Source organism: Bombus fervidus, chromosome 15 (assembly GCF_041682495.2).
Source record: "Bombus fervidus isolate BK054 chromosome 15, iyBomFerv1, whole genome shotgun sequence".
Lineage (NCBI taxonomy): Eukaryota > Metazoa > Arthropoda > Insecta > Hymenoptera > Apidae > Bombus > Bombus fervidus.
The window spans coordinates 8,408,852-8,427,171 of record NC_091531.1 but is presented as its reverse complement, the minus strand read 5'-3'; the positions used below and the strand labels follow the sequence as shown (position 1 = coordinate 8,427,171).

General features: G+C 37.7%; 1 protein-coding gene across 5 annotated transcripts in view; it reads right to left on the bottom strand.

The window, feature by feature from the left end:
* Positions 1-18,320, bottom strand: part of Ecr (ecdysone receptor) — a 198,716-nt gene that overhangs the window by 137,001 nt on the left and 43,395 nt on the right. For 2 of the 5 annotated variants that reach the window (XR_011801737.1, XM_072017724.1), the window contains exon 1: positions 16,103-16,849. The exons of 2 other annotated variants lie outside the window; for them this stretch is intronic. The gene's annotated coding sequence lies outside the window, so the exon portion shown is untranslated. Of the gene's footprint in view, positions 1-16,102; positions 16,851-18,320 lie in introns of those variants that run through there. One more of the 5 variants, XM_072017726.1, reaches the window with a different exon arrangement.

Here is an 18,320-nt window from a genome sequence, read left to right as displayed (position 1 = left end):
GACGATTGCACTGGCTGCAGCTTCGCAGTTGTTACGCCCGGCAACGATGTGGCTCTGGCCGGCGTCAAAGTCGCCGCGCGTACTATCGTCGTTTTCGCGCTTCTTTATGCGAGTGGCGCGCCATCGGATCCGGTTCTCTGGCTATGCTCCCGAGGATCGATCACCAGGGACGGGTTCAGAGAGAGGCCAGAGCTTTGTTCGGTTGAATCGATCCGGGTATATAGGTTCTTGGGCGACGAGAATTTGGCTGGTCGTCGAGCAAGGTCGAATTCTTTAGCATCGATTTATGAGCCAATATTTTTTTCGTCTTTGCACCTTAACGCTTGCTTATCGTGGTTACATGTCTGACCACGTGCCTTTGATAGGTTTTGGTTAGGATTGTTGGTCTTATATCAGGATTATGATCTGTAATGGCTGAAGCAATGAGTGGAAAGAGGTTAGGATACATTTTTAATAGATTTAGTGTCCATTTTGATGTCTGAGTAATTTTTTAATTGGAATTATATATTAATTTGAAATTGATATTATGGATTGCGATGATTTAGCTGGAAAAGACCTTTTGAAAAGGTTAGGGTAAATTTTGGGCAGGTTTATCCTAAATTGTAATTATAAATACTACAAATATGTGGTTGTTTATTGAGTTTTGAATTATCGAGGTTATGATTTGGGAATTGTTTCAAATAAATGAAAAATCTTTAGTTTCCCAGAATCTGACATCCGAGTTTGAAATCTCAGATTTAGGGACCACAGATCTCTAAATTCTATGTTCTAATATTTCATGTTAGTTTTGAACGCTACGTTGTCGTCCTCGGTGAAGAATCGCTCGTAATAAATTTAATCCTGAATATTCGCCGAATCTTGTCACCGCGACAGAGATCAATGACTGCCATCATTGTTGAACCGAAAAAAGAGATAAACGAACGATTTGATGACTCTCAAGAGTTAATGAGATTTATCGATGGGACTATTGACCCCCTTTTTATCCATTCTCCAACAACTTTTACAAGCCTTGGCAATTTACGAAAGTCCATTACTTTTTACATCGAAAGGATCGAAGATATTTTGGGGAATCGATGCTTCACGGTTCAGTTACATTGAATGGCTTCATCATGTTGTTGGACTGGCATCAAACCAACATTTGACATAATTTTATATGCGCGTACTTATATCATGAAATAAATAATCGTAAAGTAAAACTGAGAAATTGAATATTATATTTACTTATTCCACCTAAATTTTTTAATTTTCTTTCAAAATTTCTTTTATTACTTTTATTTTCTCCAATCAATTGTGTCGAATTTCTTTCGTAAGAACTGTACTTGTAAGGCTTTTTTAACAACTATTTGGCGAGGTTAGTTACTAAACTATAAAACGTAGAATTATTTCCTTCGGAATATTCAAAAGTTTCTCTCTTACGGAACAGAAAGAAATCATATTACAATAACAGACTCAAACTATGGTAGAACAAGTTCCAATTTCCATTAATAGAGGTTAGTTTGCTAACGTTGATCAAGATTGTAGTACGCGTAGTGACTTTTTCTCATTTAATTCGTATCGGTGAATCTCAGTGGAAGAATATAAATTCTGCTCTAGTGCCACCAGTGAATATCAGTTGATCGCCACATCAGCTGACTACGAGCCGCGTCAAGGCTGCTGGAGAGATCAAATGAATAATGTACCCCTTTCAGCCAGCTGCATAACACATCTCGTATCATTTTTAACACTCGTTCGATAATAATGCGCGATCGAGCACGCTACAAAGTATCCTCATGGTAATTCTCGTGTATTCATTACGGCAGGAAAGCAAAAAACGATTTACGTATCGTCTGTTGACGCTAGGTTCGCTCGAGAATCAACGTGGCTCGATGGATCATCGTATGTCGTCCGCGAAGGCAAAGAGGAAATCATATTATCGAAACGATGTCACCACGTTAATATCAGCGAAGAAAAATATTTATACGCGGAAAATATTTATAAACGAAAATAAAAAGTGGAATAGACTGTGTCTAACTCTGTGTGCAGATCGCTGAAGCTAAACAAGCTGCGAGAAGCTAAATATCTGCTGAATACGCGTGAACACCGTATGCCAGTTGTCTACAAAGGGGCCTGTTTACAAAGGAAATTATAAACTGGGTAAAAATTAGATTGGTTTAAAATCAATGTGGAAATAGTCATGAAAATATGTTTTAATGTTTTTAACTTTACATACAATTTTTATAGATTTATAGTAATAATTCAACGCATAACCTATAAATAATTAATTCTAACCTATTCGAGGCCAGCACAATCAACGAGCATCTCTCAATTTAATTTATAATTAAATTGCAATAATAAGTAAATTTAATAATAAATAATCTTAAATCCACGTTCAATATTTCCTAACCTAAAATATCTACTACAATGTTTCTTCCTTTTCAATCTGCAAATTGAACGATAGAACACAGAAGGAGTTTCGCCGGGAAAGAAGAAAGAATCCACTTGGTTCGATCTAGCGACCACCAATGAACATGTCAGCCAGAAATACCTTGCACCTAGCTATCAATTGCGTAAGTATCTTGCCAGGCAAATAGTTATTGACCTTTATTGCCGCCAGAGTCAATGTAACAATGGCTCTCAGGTTAAGTTATTAGAAACACCACATTTCACTTTGACCAGGCCCTTCGTTTCTATTTCTATACTCCTTAAGGAGAACATGTTGCCATTTTATTGAAAGTAAAGTCAACTGAGAGACACTGGGCTCGTTTAAATCCAACAGGCGTCGCGAAACGAAGAAATTGAACAGCCGAGACAGTCGATTGCGTTTTTGAAACGCACCGTCGCGAATTTAACCAACTTTGATTCTATCGTTGCGCTAAGAGTTACGAATATTTACAAATTTCGTATAAAACTATTAACAATAGTAAAATTAAATCAATTACCTATTATAAAACCAATTAAAATTCATAGAAACTTAATCCCCTATGTTAATCTTGCTCGAGCCCAATTCTTATCAAAATTCTTAACAAACTTCGATATATCCGTTCGCAGATCTGAATCTTTCGTGATCTGTTCTTTAAAGATAAGATTACGGGTTCAGATAATATCCTCGAACCTCTACAATCGACGCAGGTAATCGAGTTCTAATAAAATAAGTTATCAAGTAATAGAAGTAACCAGAACTTTCGATCTAACCTAAAATTCTAACCTAAAATTCTAACCTAACTGAACATAACCGAAATAATTCTGAGAGGTTATAACAGAGAGAAGAAAAATTCTGAGATCAGCATTTGAAAGAACTGTGTAAAAAAGCAAAGAAATAAAGATTCTTCGTGCTGAAAAATAAGATACTAAAATAAAATGTTGAAATCGAAAAATTTGGAAAATCGGACGGATAGAATAAAATTTCGCGTTTGCAAGCTTCAAGAAGGAATTACAAATTGGTAGAGATATTCCGAATTAAATCTCATCGGAAGAATTGCCATCTACGTGTAATTTTCCACAATACCGTGGAATCGAGCCGATAAGGAGCAATTTGATCGTCACACTGCATTTACCTCGAGCTGGTTTCCGCGCGTGGAAAGCCACGAAAGCGAATGTTGGATAACAACAATGATCCTCCCGAGATCCATCGACAATATGTAAACCTAATTATTCCGTACGCCCAACCGTAAGCCAGCCAACTTTCTTTTATTGCGTCGTCTAAAGCGCTGTGTAAAGCTGATATCTCGAATTTACTCAGCGTTTCTTCGGTTTAGCTCGGATTAAGTCGTCAGATCAATCGATCGTGAAAAAAATTCCCCTTAATGATATAATAATTATTTCGAATGGTAGGATCTAAGCGATTTAAGAAAATTTCAATTTTTAATAAATTCCGATATAACTGAATTTAAAAGGAATTTATAATTAAGTGAAAAATTGAATATATTAATGTTTTGGTTTAAATTGGATTTTTGCATTTAATTAACAGATGATAAAGTAAAATTGAATTGGCTTAATTTTGTGCGAATTTTGTATTATTTTTGTTCGTATATGGACATCGAAATGGATGAAGTTGCAATTTCGAGTTATTTTTGTCGTCGAACGGAGAAAGACTTTATCTGAAGGCAAGGCAAACACGATCGTATAATTTTATCAGACAGCCTGTTACGACATCGGCGAGGTCAACGAAATGCGTTTTCCAGCAGAACGTACGAATTGCAACTTATCGCGAATATTATCTGGTAATTGCATTACGATGTTCGAAGACCTTGCGAGAAGTGTATCGCCAAGAAGTTTACGAGAAACCACGATTATTATATTTACTCACAAATTAAAGTCATAAATACAATTTACATTGCTTTTGGAGATTAACATTCCAGAATAACTGAGAATAATAACCTCTAAAGTTAGTGGGTAAAATGAAATTTCATTTCAAATCATTATGTGATGAATACGACGACTGTTTCGAAAAGAAACTAAAGAAACGATTGTTTTCGTGATACGTAATTTTATTGGAAAATCCGAACTTAAACTAAAGTAGATGTAAATACACAACGATATACAATATCTCTACGCAATGTTACTGTATAAAAATATATAACCTACCAATTTTGTATTACTTATTAAAACCTCCTATTTACGATTGATGAAACTTCCTAACCTTAATGTTCAAGATCATCGAGAAAGTTCTCGATCGATCACTTTACATATTACATATTTACATTTCAAAACTCACAACATCCTCCATTCACTTTTGTTCGAAACTTCTAACCTCAAAACCCAGAATCAAACCATAGAAACTTTATACCAATACGCCATTCCTATTCTTTGCCACCAAAAACACCTTTCACTCTTCCTCCTCATTTATTTGACGCATTTATATGGTGTTGTAGATACTTTTAGATATCATTAGTATTTTACACATTTTTATACCTTTCATCTTTCCATAAATGTATAAAATTTCAAAAATCAATTGGATGTAACATTGCAAGTAAAACCTAACCTAAACATTACCAAATCACTGAGAGAGAATCGTGAGTTTCACTTTCTACAAATCTAATTTATTTATTATATTACAGATTTCATTTTCTGTATATGATAGGTCTCGTTTTCTATAAATATAATTTATTTATTCCAAAAAAAATCCATTATATGCTATATTCTAACGCAATTTTGGTAAACATACTAAAGATCAAATGTCTAAAAATTTTTTTAAATTAAATTAATTCGCAATCTACTTATAATATTAGTTAAAACTCTTGACAATGTAGCTTTAGGGATATAAAGTGAAAAATATATCCGGAAACTTTCGCGCACGACCGTATCTTTCACGGCCAGGTCAACGATATTTCACAGCGAAACACGTTGAAATGTCGCGGGTTCATCGTTTTCCATTCGTGTGGCCACCGTCTCGGATTGTTTTCGAGACGCGTCGTTTTATCGGAGAAGAAGAACCGTGTGGCGACACGATAAAATTAAATGTTCGGTGGCTTGACCCGGCTCGACTTCGCATGATTATTGCTCGAGTTGAAAACATTAGACTCAGCTCGAGATGCACCGCGGCGCATACTGATTGCGTCACGCTCGAAAAATAGGCACGCGTCCCAATTTCGCGAGTGTTTTGACCGGACGTTTCTCGGTAAACGTCCGTCCCCTGATTAACAGACGCGACACTCGACGTCAGGTTGCCAGACCTCTTTGATCCGCCGCCGATTTTATCGGCCATTTGCTTCGTTGACAAACGAAAATGTTGCACTCGTTGATAGCACCTTGCTTCGAGATGATGCCGGTTGGAATTTTCGCGATAGCTTTCCATATTAAAGTTAGGAAGTTTAATTGGGAATAAATGGAGGATCTGGATTTAATTCTTGGTTAGAAATTAAATCCAGGATATTTAATGTTTTGAACTATAGTCTGGTCAAATTGTAGTTAGGTTTGGATCAGAATGACAAGTTCAGACTTTTAAAGTTTGGTACGATATGTGGCAACAACAGGGAATTCGTGATATCCCTTCACAGACGAATGTCTATCATGCAATTTGTCACGAAACTTTTATATTAAACTATCCTCTAACCTCCTACCTCTATTTTACATCGTTCGTCAAAGATACAAATTCTCGCATTTACCAGAAAGGGGAAAAATACCTCTTCACACAAAAATTCCCTAGAATCACAAAAGGCAGAGGAAGTTTCAAGCGCGTTTCATGCTCCAGTAAGACGTGCGTCGCGTTTTAAAAGGATCGTCGTCGAGCGAGACGTAATCCCTACGGCGAAGATCTGGCTCGCAAATGCCTCGGTGGCCTGGTTAAAAATGCATTTCGCCCGAGAAGGGTTTCCCCGTCCCGGAAGAGGGATAACCTATGCATGGATTCAGCCAATAAGCCGAAAAGGGGTCGGTAACATAGGGAATCGGGCGACTTCGGTCGGTCAGGCAGAATGAATCGCACGAACGAGCTCGAAATCGAAGCGGTATCGATTCTTTGGCTAGCGAGGTAGCTTGAAAAAGAGAATAAAGAAATCCTGCTTGCTCTGTCCGGTTAGATAACACAGGGTCACCAGGTCATCTTTGTCTTCCGACAACATATCCCTGGTTTCCCTGGAATAAACTCGCGTATATCATTGTTACGCTCGCATATTTCTGAAGATGGGTCGTCGCCTCTATTATTTAACTAGAGATTGCTGACGTATAGCGATGGCCTCAAGTACGTCGCATTCGCTCACTAAATACGAACCTTCTCTAACCATTCCAAGAGAAGAAGAGCGGCTTTAAACTAGACTCGAACCTTACTAGCAAATACGAATCCTCTACGAGTACTTTGGCAAATAAAGAAGCAGCCCCAAGAGGAAGAGATATCGGTCGAGTTGTTTTGAAACATTACGAACACCTTACTAAAAATTTTCTATTCGTTCGAAACTGTTTTTCGCGACTACTATATGGAATTTGGTCCGGTCGCTAGTTAATGCCCACATGGCGCTAGTGTCGCATCATCAGTCGCCATATTATTAAGCTTCCATTGTGGTTAACGAAGAAAAATCTTAACCTCTGTTGATACGAAGAATCGTATATGATCAGTATGTAGACCGATGTAGTACTCGAGCTCTATGAAATGAACTTTGAGCTATGAATCTGATTCGAATTTATAGGTACGTTTTATACTTGATCCCATCACTAGCGATGCACTCTGTGACTGTGACAGATATGCGAGGCGCATGCGCCCTTCGCGCGCTACGATTCTTTTCGTCAAATATCTGATTCCCGATTGTACGTTCTTTTTCCCTTTCGGTCTTTTATATTGAAAGCAAACATTGGCGATTAAATATTTTCTTTGCGCACTCGCACGGCCGAGAATAAGCCTGATAATTCGAGCGAAAGTGGATGAATAAGAGCGGTTGTTTTCGAATTGTTGAAGATTATTGTGGTTCGAGTTGATTTATCAGGGAACTAAGCTTTGAAAAACAACGAGTCGGAGATATTTCAGATTCTTGGGAAATGATCGATTCTAAATGTATCGAAGATTTTGTGCGAATCGCGCTGCGTTTGTTAAATTGGTTTAAATTGGTTCAATCGCAGGAGAAAGGCGGGGGGGGGATGAAAATTGTTTGTCTTATATTTATTCCAAATTTATCCTACATTATAAAGTTAGATTTATATTGAATATTTATTGTTATTTATATACACATTACTTTCATCTATTCGTAATCATAAAATTGTACAAATTCAGAAAAAAATAAAAAAAATTCGCGTATTTTTAAGAAACCAAATAAACGATTAAAGAATTTAACTTTTACTGTTTCAGATACATAAACCGGCCTGGCATTATCTAGTCTGTGAAAAGGAGTCACGTCGCTAGTGATTATTCCGATCTCATTTGCATTTGAAATTTCGCGTTTCGTGAGACTACGTCGATTTAGACTTGGCCTAGTTACGAGTTGGACAAACATCGTTCCCTGAACTTTAAATTACCGCCTTTTCTGCATAGTATCCAGTCTGCAATTTTTCGCGAAAACAACAACAAAAAAAAAAAAAAAAAAAAGAAAGAAAGAAAGAAAAGAAAATTCCTTTATTCGCTGCTATAAATCTCTGTCAGCTGTTACGTACGCTATCGTCCATAAGTATTTGGACACCTGGTGCAATTCGGCTGATATTTTTGTTATATTTTTGCAGTCTCGGTCGTGGAACGTTTCTCTACTGTTAATTCTTTACCACTTGCCACAACTGGGATCAAATGCTCTGCTAAATTTAAACTGATACTAGGAATAGCTCTGCATAAACTGAAACTCAGAAACTATACCTGCATCGCTCGAGTTCCATGTTTATCTGTAACGAATAGCTGACATTTCATAAAATTTATAGAAACTTTTGCAATGTGGCGAGAAACACGCATAATATATTTCAATCGCTTTGAAACCGCAACATCGATTAGTCACACTTAACGTCACCCAACTCGCATATCTTTTCGTCATCAATTTTCGCCTATCGCTCATTATTTATTTATACCGATTAGTATTAAATATCGTTAACGTTACTGTTACTATTAACTATGTCTTTATCAATATTTAATATAATTGTTTATTTATTAATTTATACGTTTGTATCTGTCGACTTTTCAGCTATGTATTGTGGAAAGACAGTATCGTGCAAAAGTTATCGAAACAGAGTTGTCCGAAGTAGAATAGGACGTCCATGCACAGACCGTATAGTCTATTCGATTCTCGATTCTCGCTTTCAATCATATTGCTCTTTTATTTATATTGATTAATTTGAAATATTGCTTTTATCAATGTCTATTAACCGTACATAGTTGTCTAGGATAAAAAGATCAGAGGTTAAAATCAGGTGTGAATTGATTTTATTATTGGCCGATTAAATGTAATAACAGGAGCGTGTAGCGCGTGAAGCAAATTTCAGCGGGAGAACGGACAAAGGCCTCGCGAGGTAGTCGTCGAAAGGAAAATAAAATTTTTTTAGTTGATCAAACATTTTGGCCTCGGACGAGCCTCGATTACGAACGCCATAAACATTGTAAAATATACGAGCGGCTGAAAACACGGTCATAAAGTACTTAAAGGTGAATATCCATTAGAATTCTCCCATTCGCGTTGAACCTGTGTCGATAAAAAAGAACATGAAATTTCAAAGTAGAATTATTCGAATAAGAGAATAAAAAGAATCTGATAAAACTGAAAAAAAAAAAATTGAAAAAGCGAAAAACCTAAAACGAACGTTCCGCTTGAGCGAAAGTATAAAAGTATGAAATACACGAAGGTATAAAAATCTAAAAATCTATAAAATCTAACCCCAATCTAATTCAGCTTGCTAAAAATCCAGAATAACCGAGGGAGGGCTGTAACTTTCGTCAGAAAGATCGAAAGGATTTATCCCGCGATCCTTTCGAGTGAGAAATTTTCCAAAAACAACGAGATGAAAAACGAGGTAAATAAAAGTATCGATATAAAATAAAATAAGAGGAACAGATACTTCGCAAAGTTGTTAAATCGGGTGTGCAACTGGTGAAAAGTCTCCTTCGATGCAAAGGTACGAGAGAACGCGTGGACGAGGCGATCGACGACATCGTCTGGCCGTGACAAAGGGATTTTAAATTTCAAAGCGGGGAGAAAAGAAAAGGAATCGCGAGAAAAATAGCAGAGCTGCAACGCGGTCACGGTGTAGAAATCGGAACGCTAAAGGCTGTTTTTCAAGTCGGCGTCCGTCCTTACGTAACTACGCGGCGCGCCGCGTGGTGCGCGTGTGTGCACAAGCTCGTTCGTGTACAGTGTACACCTAAAGAAACAGAAAACTCGTCAGAGAACTACAGAAGGCAGAACACGGTGACCCGTGTTTATCGCCGTCTTTTATTCCTTAAATCTGTTCCACACGAACCTACACTTTTATTATTCTTCCTACCAATTTCTTTATCCTTATTGGTTATTTCCTAATGTTCGTTTTCTATTCGAAATACCAATACGTTCTTTGGTCGGCCATTTAACAAGATTTACTGAGCAAAGAAAGAAAATTAGCTTGTTTTATCTTGTTCCCTATACCAAACTCAGAAAAGTCGATTAAATTTTCAATTTATAAAATGTCTATCCTTTTTTAACAGAAAGAAAGAAAGCTTAGGATCGTAACGCTACCGTACGATGATAAGGGAATTAGATAGAATTAGATAACGCAACAGTTTTTTTTTTTTTTTTTTTTTTTAACATTGGGACACTTACGGAGAAGTAAATCAATTTGAAATATCATCGGGAAATTACCAAATGTCTTATCATAGAACACACGCTCAGTGTCGTGCAATACAAACTTTTCGACGAGACTTATTCGTCCATAGACTTTGTCGCTTGTGTTACACAGTACGCAAGTTGAATTGTCTTAACCTAAAATGAATCGTCGATTGGAATTCTGGTGGATTCTTAATCTGAAAAATAAACAAGTACCGCGATACTTATGAGTAATGAAAGTACACGTATCTCGGCGTGGAAGAAGCGTTATTCTTGTTGGTGTGACGACACTGGATGTGCACCGTGATAATGCACGGTTCTTATCAGCCTCCGCAGGAGAACCGTGAGCTGCCTGTGGCTACGCAGCCTTATCGCACCCGCTATCGATGTAACATCGGATAAAACCACGACTCGAAGAACGCTTTGAGCTGTTCGAAAGAAATATATCGTTGAAAAAAATTCGAGATTAAAAGAGACGCCTGGGACAAGCTAGCGAGTGCAGTGCAAGCAACCGTTCTTCTCTCTGTTCCTCTCTTTCGTGCAGGGCGTTGTGTTGGCTGATCAAGTAGGCCCCCGGGCCACGTTCGAAAAAGTTGAACGAATTTTGACGATACGCGAGAACGTAATACGATATCGTTTGAAACATTAAACCAGTATTATGACGAAGGTTTGCGCAGCATTTAGTTTCCGAAATTGACGAAAAGGATAATACTCGGGTCCGTAAAGAAAACAAAGGAATTGAAAATTTCTAATCAGCCAATTTTAAGAATCTGATGCTTTTAAATACTACGTTCTTAATAATTGGGATTTTCCTAATTTCTAAATGAATTAATTAATTCTTATATTTTTAAGACTCGAGACTTTTTTTTTTCTTAAATTTACAAAGCTCAAGGCTGTAAATTGGAAATTTCCCGTATCGTATAATTCATAAATTGCAATTTAAATTTTAACGTTTTCCGTTCACTGCGCTTGAGAATATTAGGTAACGAACAAGAGATAATTTCGTATTCGACGATAAGCGATTTAAGACAACTGGAACGGTTTTCCATAACGTTTCTAAAACACGTTCTCTCGTTATTCTGCAACGTGCTACTTTTTCTAAAAACATCCGCGTCCCTTGAGCATTGGTAACTATCTGAGAAAAGAACGCTCATACGATTCTCGAACAAATGGTAAATTTTCAGCGAAAGATCGCAATCCGCCGTTCCATTTTCGATTGCAACACGTCCACGAATCTCCTTTCGCAAAACCTGAATAATTCTTCAGCTATACCACGCAACATGACGAAATTCACCTACGTTTTAGATTAACATTTATATCGACGACTTCGATTCCTTTTTAAATGGACATATCAGTTCAGAAACTGTATTATCGTACTGTGTACTGTTTTATCGATAAAGATCAGGCTCGAAAAGATTGCAAATTCCTTGCTGGATTTTGACAATCGTTTCAGCGAACAGAATGGTTATTGGAAGCTTGCGAAACTATGGCTTCACTAATTTCATTGCGGAAGGTTAGATTTTTTTTTAGGTTAGATTCAATGTTTTGCCGAATATCGCGACGGAACCTCAAAGCAATTTCGCTCGACCGTAGCCTGTCGGTGGTTGCCAGATATTCCATCGAAATTTACTATATTGCGAAAATTTATTTTCACAGAAGGTTAGATTTCCATGTGAAAACGAATTTTGTTAACGTTGAAAAACTGACTCGCAAGAGTCTGATATTGCAAAGTGATCCGCGATCGAAATTTACTATACAAATCTACCACGAGAACATACGTTTCAACAAAAACTTAAATATTCGATAGATTTGAGCTGAATTTCCTTTACATTCGAAAGATCGATTAACTTGCCTCGACTAATATGTAATTCAAAAAATAAAATATTATCACGCGATTGATTTCTCCTTCCAAAATTATTATAATATAATTATATATAATAATTTTGGAAGGAGAAATCAATCGCGTGATAATATTTTATTTTTTGAATATATATTGAATATATAAATATATATTATACATTATACAATATATAATAATAATATGTAATAACTATATATAATTATATTATAATAATTTTGAAAGGAGAAATTAATCGCGTGATAATATTTTATTTTTTGAATATATATTGAATATATAAATATATATTATATATTATACAATATATAATAATAATATGTAATAACTATATATAATTATATTATAATAATTTTGAAAGGAGAAATTAATCGCGTGATAATACTTTATTTTTTGAATATATATTGAATATATATATTATATATTGAATATATAAATATATATTATATAATATATAATAATAATATGTAATAACTGTATATAATTATATTATAATAATTTTGAAAGGAGAAATTAATCGCGTGATAATATTATTTTTTTTATATGTAATTATATATAATTATTATAATGTAATTATTATAATATCCTCTAGGAAAAGAATTTTCCTAAATTATATTGAAAAAAAAATAGATTCAGAATTATATTTTACTTCGTTATATCTTCAAACGATACGTTAGAGAAATTATATCTTGTTAAGGACATTCAAAATTTTCCTAACAAATATCGATCGTTTGAAAAATCGTTGGTTCGATCTTAAAAACATTTATCGACGAATCGCTATTCTAAGATCCGTTCGACGAGCGTCAACCACCGTTCTCAATCGAGAGAGCTTGCTCTGGGATTCGTTGCAATCAGTAACGATATCTGTAGATTTAAATTTCCAAGCGACGGCGGCCAGTCGTTAAATTTGAATTTGTAATAAGAACGTTGCGAGGGACACTTCCACGCAGAAAGCCTGTATCGTGTTCTCTCTACGACCAATCACGGTTATCCATCTTCCTCGTTTCCAGTCAAATCGTTACTCTCTCGATTAAATGAACAATTTATAAGAAACTATCTGAAATAGTAAAAAATACGAGGAAATGGAATTACAAAGGAAAGAGAGAGTGCACGTTGGAGGATGGACAGAAGCTGTTGCGTAATTCGATTATATGGAAGTTGAATTTTGTAAATGAAATTCTTCGTGGAAATTAAATATCAACATTATGCCGCGCTAGTAAAATCGAAAGAATATTATTTGATTGAAATAATATTGTCGGCGAAATTTTGCAAGTCACCAGTTACAAGTTGTCGGTCTTAAAGCAGTCTGTTGTATACAGTCGTACAAGAAACACGTTTCTTCGTAGAAAGAATTTGCGATTACAAATTACGAGTTCTTCGACTATTACCCTTTGACGAATCATTGGGAAATTGTAAGAACGGAAGTGGAGCTTATTATACCTGGAGAAAAATCGCGAATTTCAGCAACCGAAAAATCTGAGATTCCGAAGATTCAAATGTCCGAATGTTTGCAAATTCGGAAATTCGAAACTGCGCGCTTGTAAATTCGGAAATTACAAAATTGTCGAAACTCGAGAATTTGACGCGTTGGAAATCCGAAATTTTCAAATTCCGCGATTCTAAAATTGGAAAGCCCCCTCCCCTCCCCTCCCCCACGGCTTATACAAAATTGAAAAATCCGAAATTTTGAAAACTCGACGAGCGAATATTTTGTAGTCTGGAAAGTTCGAAACTTTTCCACCTTGCGCGCAGAGAAACGCAAAAGCTCGCGCGTTCGAAACCTATGGCTCGTTTAAATTTGCAAATTTGCAAGTTTGAAAGAAATCGTCGAAAACCGCGAGAACCAAATTTCCACCAAATCCAAAGTATTCGTCCCGAATTCGCTTCTGTTGAAATTTTCATTAATAACGAATTAATATATTGCGCACAGAATACAGCAGCAAAAGCAGTGAATTTTCTGCACGCTTAACACGCTTGTTTACTCGAGTCAACTGGCCACTGACCACGGCAAAATTGCGCGCCAGGATGACACCAGCATAATACGGCGTGTCACCGTCTCGCGGTGACACAGTGCGCGCGCGAAAGAATTCGCTTTATGCACGTAGACGCAGTCATAGTTTACATCGCTATAGTGACGCCTATGCACTATTCGTCGCAGATAGGGCCGTATATTTTTAGAACGTATTCTATTTCCGAGAGAGGTGGGCTTGCGATACGCTCGGCCGATATTTGTCGCGAGTACACGCGTCTCTCGCTATTTACGGGAGGAATCGAAAGTGAATCGGAATCCGACTCTACTCTCGCGAACCAGCCACTTTCGTTTCATTCATTGCCACAGATGACGAACGTGCAATAACAATTTTTATATAACACGCGTATATAGCGTGTTTGTGGAAAGCAGATTTTGAAACGTTTGCGAAGAGCTAGATCGAGCCAGCGAATCGTCTGACCTTTACTTTTGAAGCGAACAGTTTCATTTCTCTCGCCAGGATCTGCATATAATTTGAAACTCTTCGAAACCTTCGATCTAGAGGTTTTAATCGCGAGTAACGTATTTGCTACTTTGTTGCTCGATATTGAATACACGTGTATCGTGTTTCACGATTAATTCGCACTTAATTTTAAGCTGCGAAATGGTCGTGTCATTTACAAAGAGAAACGAATCTCAGGCGATTAAATGCTATCGAATACGTCGAATATAAGTAGAAAAAAAAAAAATAACAAAAGATAATTTACGATAACATTCACGTTAGTACGCCAAAGCTTTGGAAAAATAAAGGGAAAATTTTGCTTCGATCTATTACGATAAATAACCTCTTAACAACTAACGTACGAAACGTCCAAGAAAATAGATATGAAAATAGAGTAGAAACTGTCCCAACCAAGTAAACAAATACGAATAACAACCTATCGAATTGCGTATCTTAAAAATTGCATAAATAAGTATGCAAATACGAGTATACTCGTAGTGAATGAAAAATTGATCAAGGATCTAATAGAAAGTAAAATGACGGATTAATCTTCGATTCATCCGTGCCTCAGATGCAAAAGATAAATATCAAATGGAATTAATGAAAGAACGGTATCCCGGTTGGGAGGGAGTAAAGCAAAGTTTATCCCGGCGCATAAATTGAACGTGACGAGGGAGAGAGCGCGGTTAGGGTGCGCGCGAGCGCGCACCAACACACTGCCGACCCACTCCCGGTCCCCGATCTGACCTCGCGCGCACATTCGTTCACGAACCTACCTCACTTTGCCCCGCGACAGACGTAAACAAAACCGTGCAGCGTCCCATAAACAGCCATCTATACACGACATCGTTATTAAACCACCTCGCGCGTCTTACTTCGCGAACAATTAAATAACGGAGAAAATAACGACAAAAGGCGAAGGAGAATCGTGTATTTGCGTAACGAGGATTATCTAATTATCTAATAGCAGCCTATTATATTTCACGGAGGAAATAATCGAGAAAGAGAAATATAAATAAAATCTTCTTCCGCCTATGGTAACTGCTAACCAAAAAAAGTTATTCTATAAAGAGGCAATGTACGATATGATTAATCGGAACGATGTGTACGCGATAAGTGTGTTAACTCGAGTATCGAATTTCAAAATACTGCAAAGAAAAGTACGTGTCTTTGTTTCTTCGAATAATTATAATCGACGACGAGGAGGAATCGGTGGACGGTGCCTACGCGCGCAAACAACTTGCATCGAACTTTGTCGGTAAAACGGAGGAAAGAAAGAAGGAAGGAAATATCGAAATAAAATCGTGTTTCACGTACGTCGGATCGGTCGTAAAGGACGATATATAGACAGTTAGTTTACAGTATCAAAGTTGCGAGGCGTCAAACTCGCCGAAAAGAAAAAAAAAAAAAGAAAAAAAAAGGTAAATAAAATCGTATATAAACGTAGGATAATTACTGGCGTAAAGAAATATATACGCGATGAACTTAGCGACTATCGACGAATCAAATCCTATCTGTTCTTCGTAATTGCGTAATAAAATAATTCACTGATAAAATAATCCTGAAAAACGTATACAGTTTCGTGGACGATAACTACTCACATAACGAGGTGTACACGATGAACCGACGGTGGCCAGCGAGCGACACGGTCCCCTCGAGCACAGGCGCCAAATCGAGAAACACTTGCACTGCGTTATTACAAATACACGTGTGTCACACGTCACTGATTTTTCGTATCAGTCTGTCAAATACACCACGAAAGAGGAAACGATGCACGAAATCCTAGAAGACGATGAAAATGTAGGAGCACCGGGATCGTGGGCCTCGCCTCGCCTCGACGAAAACCACCGCACGTCCGCGCGTCGTTTTCGTCTGCCTATTAAGGGAGTGTTCCCCTTTGACGCACCACCTCGTCGATATTTACTTTTTTTTTTTTTTTTTTTTTTTCTTTTTTTCGCTATGTTATTCTCGCCGTCGTTTCACTCTCCGTCGACGACATTCACCGTGGTGGTCGTGGTTTTCTATGTATCGGTGAAAGGGGAGCGACGTTGGTTCGTGTCTCGCGTGTGCACGGCTCTTTTTCTCTCTATACGCGTGTTTCTGTCTATCCACTTCTCTAGCTGAATTATATCGTTGCTTCTTCTTTTCTTTTTTGTTCGCAGGTTCAGAGACACAAAACACGGGTTACGGGGAATATTATATACACCGGGTGGCCGTATACGCGAACACGGCCAAACAAAACAGACCAGAAGACGTTTTCGAGCTATTACGCACGTTACAAACTCCGCTCACCGCTGAGAGTGCAAGCGCGCGACTGCGGCGCCCGACGCCGCTTATGCGCCGGCCGACTGCTTCCTGACTCGGCCGCCGTCCTCGACAGTGGCGCCACCGGCGAGCCACTGCCCTATCACTGGTCGCGCACCGAATTTTGGTGCCTCGAGGCACGCAACGCGTCGCCGCGCCGCGCCGCTCTTTCTTTTACGCGTTTCCGCGCGACGCCACGCTTTTCGCCACCCTTCGTCGGACATTGTCGGATATTGAAATAAGAGCCGCGTATACGACTCGTACGAGCTCGTATATGAACGAACGAACGACTATATAATAAGACTGGAAATAGCGAGACGAGTTAAGTGAAAGGGGAAAGAGGTTTTGGAAGTTGCTTACTGGAAGGTGGGTCAATAGACGCGCCATCGGTTCGTCACTCATAAATTATGAGATTATTTGATATTGCTTTAAACGTTTACGATTCTGCGAAATTAAATATATGCAGGAATGCACGTTTCGTAGAATTGTTTACGATAGCTGAATGAATGTTTTTTCGAATTCTACGATGTAGATATAGAGACGAGATCGAGCAACTGATTAGCACACGTCTATTATCGACTTTTAAAAGAATTCCTAGATTAAGCGTTGTTATATCAAAATAATGGCTTCCACGATGATTGCTTTCCTAATAAACGAGTAATCTAAACATCTTTGATTTCAGACATTTTCACCGAGATATTTTGATATTGGCTTTTCCGGATAAACAATCGTGTTCCACGACAGATCTGAAGAAATAGTTTTCGATGTCTACGAAACGTCGGCTCAAAATATAAACACGAAGCGTGGCTGAAAAATTGACAAACGATTGTTTACTCCGAAAAGCGAATATGAGAAAACGACCCGACAACAAATCGTATTCTCATGCTCGTAAGAGGAGTAAAACCTTATGCGTAACAAAACTACAACTTACGATGGCTTTCAACAAAGTTTGAGCGAAACAATGCGTTTGAGCGTCGACTATTCACACGGAGAGCACAAAGAGTCCGTCATTCGCGTGTCTCGTATTTTGTATCGAGTTCGATGCTTAGTTAGCTAGAAAAGTGTCGACGATGCCTATAGAGACGATGAAAAAAAAAAAACACGCGCGAAGGAGAAACGGCGATAAGGTTTCAGAAATTGTGCGACACACCGCCGGCAGCCGAGTTCATTGCTTTGCTGGTCAATAGCCATTCCGTTTCACCGTCAAAACAACCGGAGCCTTTATTAATTTATAGCGAGTGACTCAATGGCTCGAGCGAAGCTACTGAATATCACCGTACGCGTTCTCCGAAGCCAAACGGATCCTTTTTTTTCACACCTGCCATTCGGTTAATTCTCATTTACTCTGCAAAGTTTCCATACAAATCCAGAGAACGTTGTTTCGCTAATTCACAGGTTAATTCCATTGCTAATTAAACATACCCTTTAATTCGTATTTTGGCATTTTAATTGTCAGGCATCGAAGGAGAAATTAGACGTTTCAATATAAATTGAAATGTAAATTTCTAACGAAAG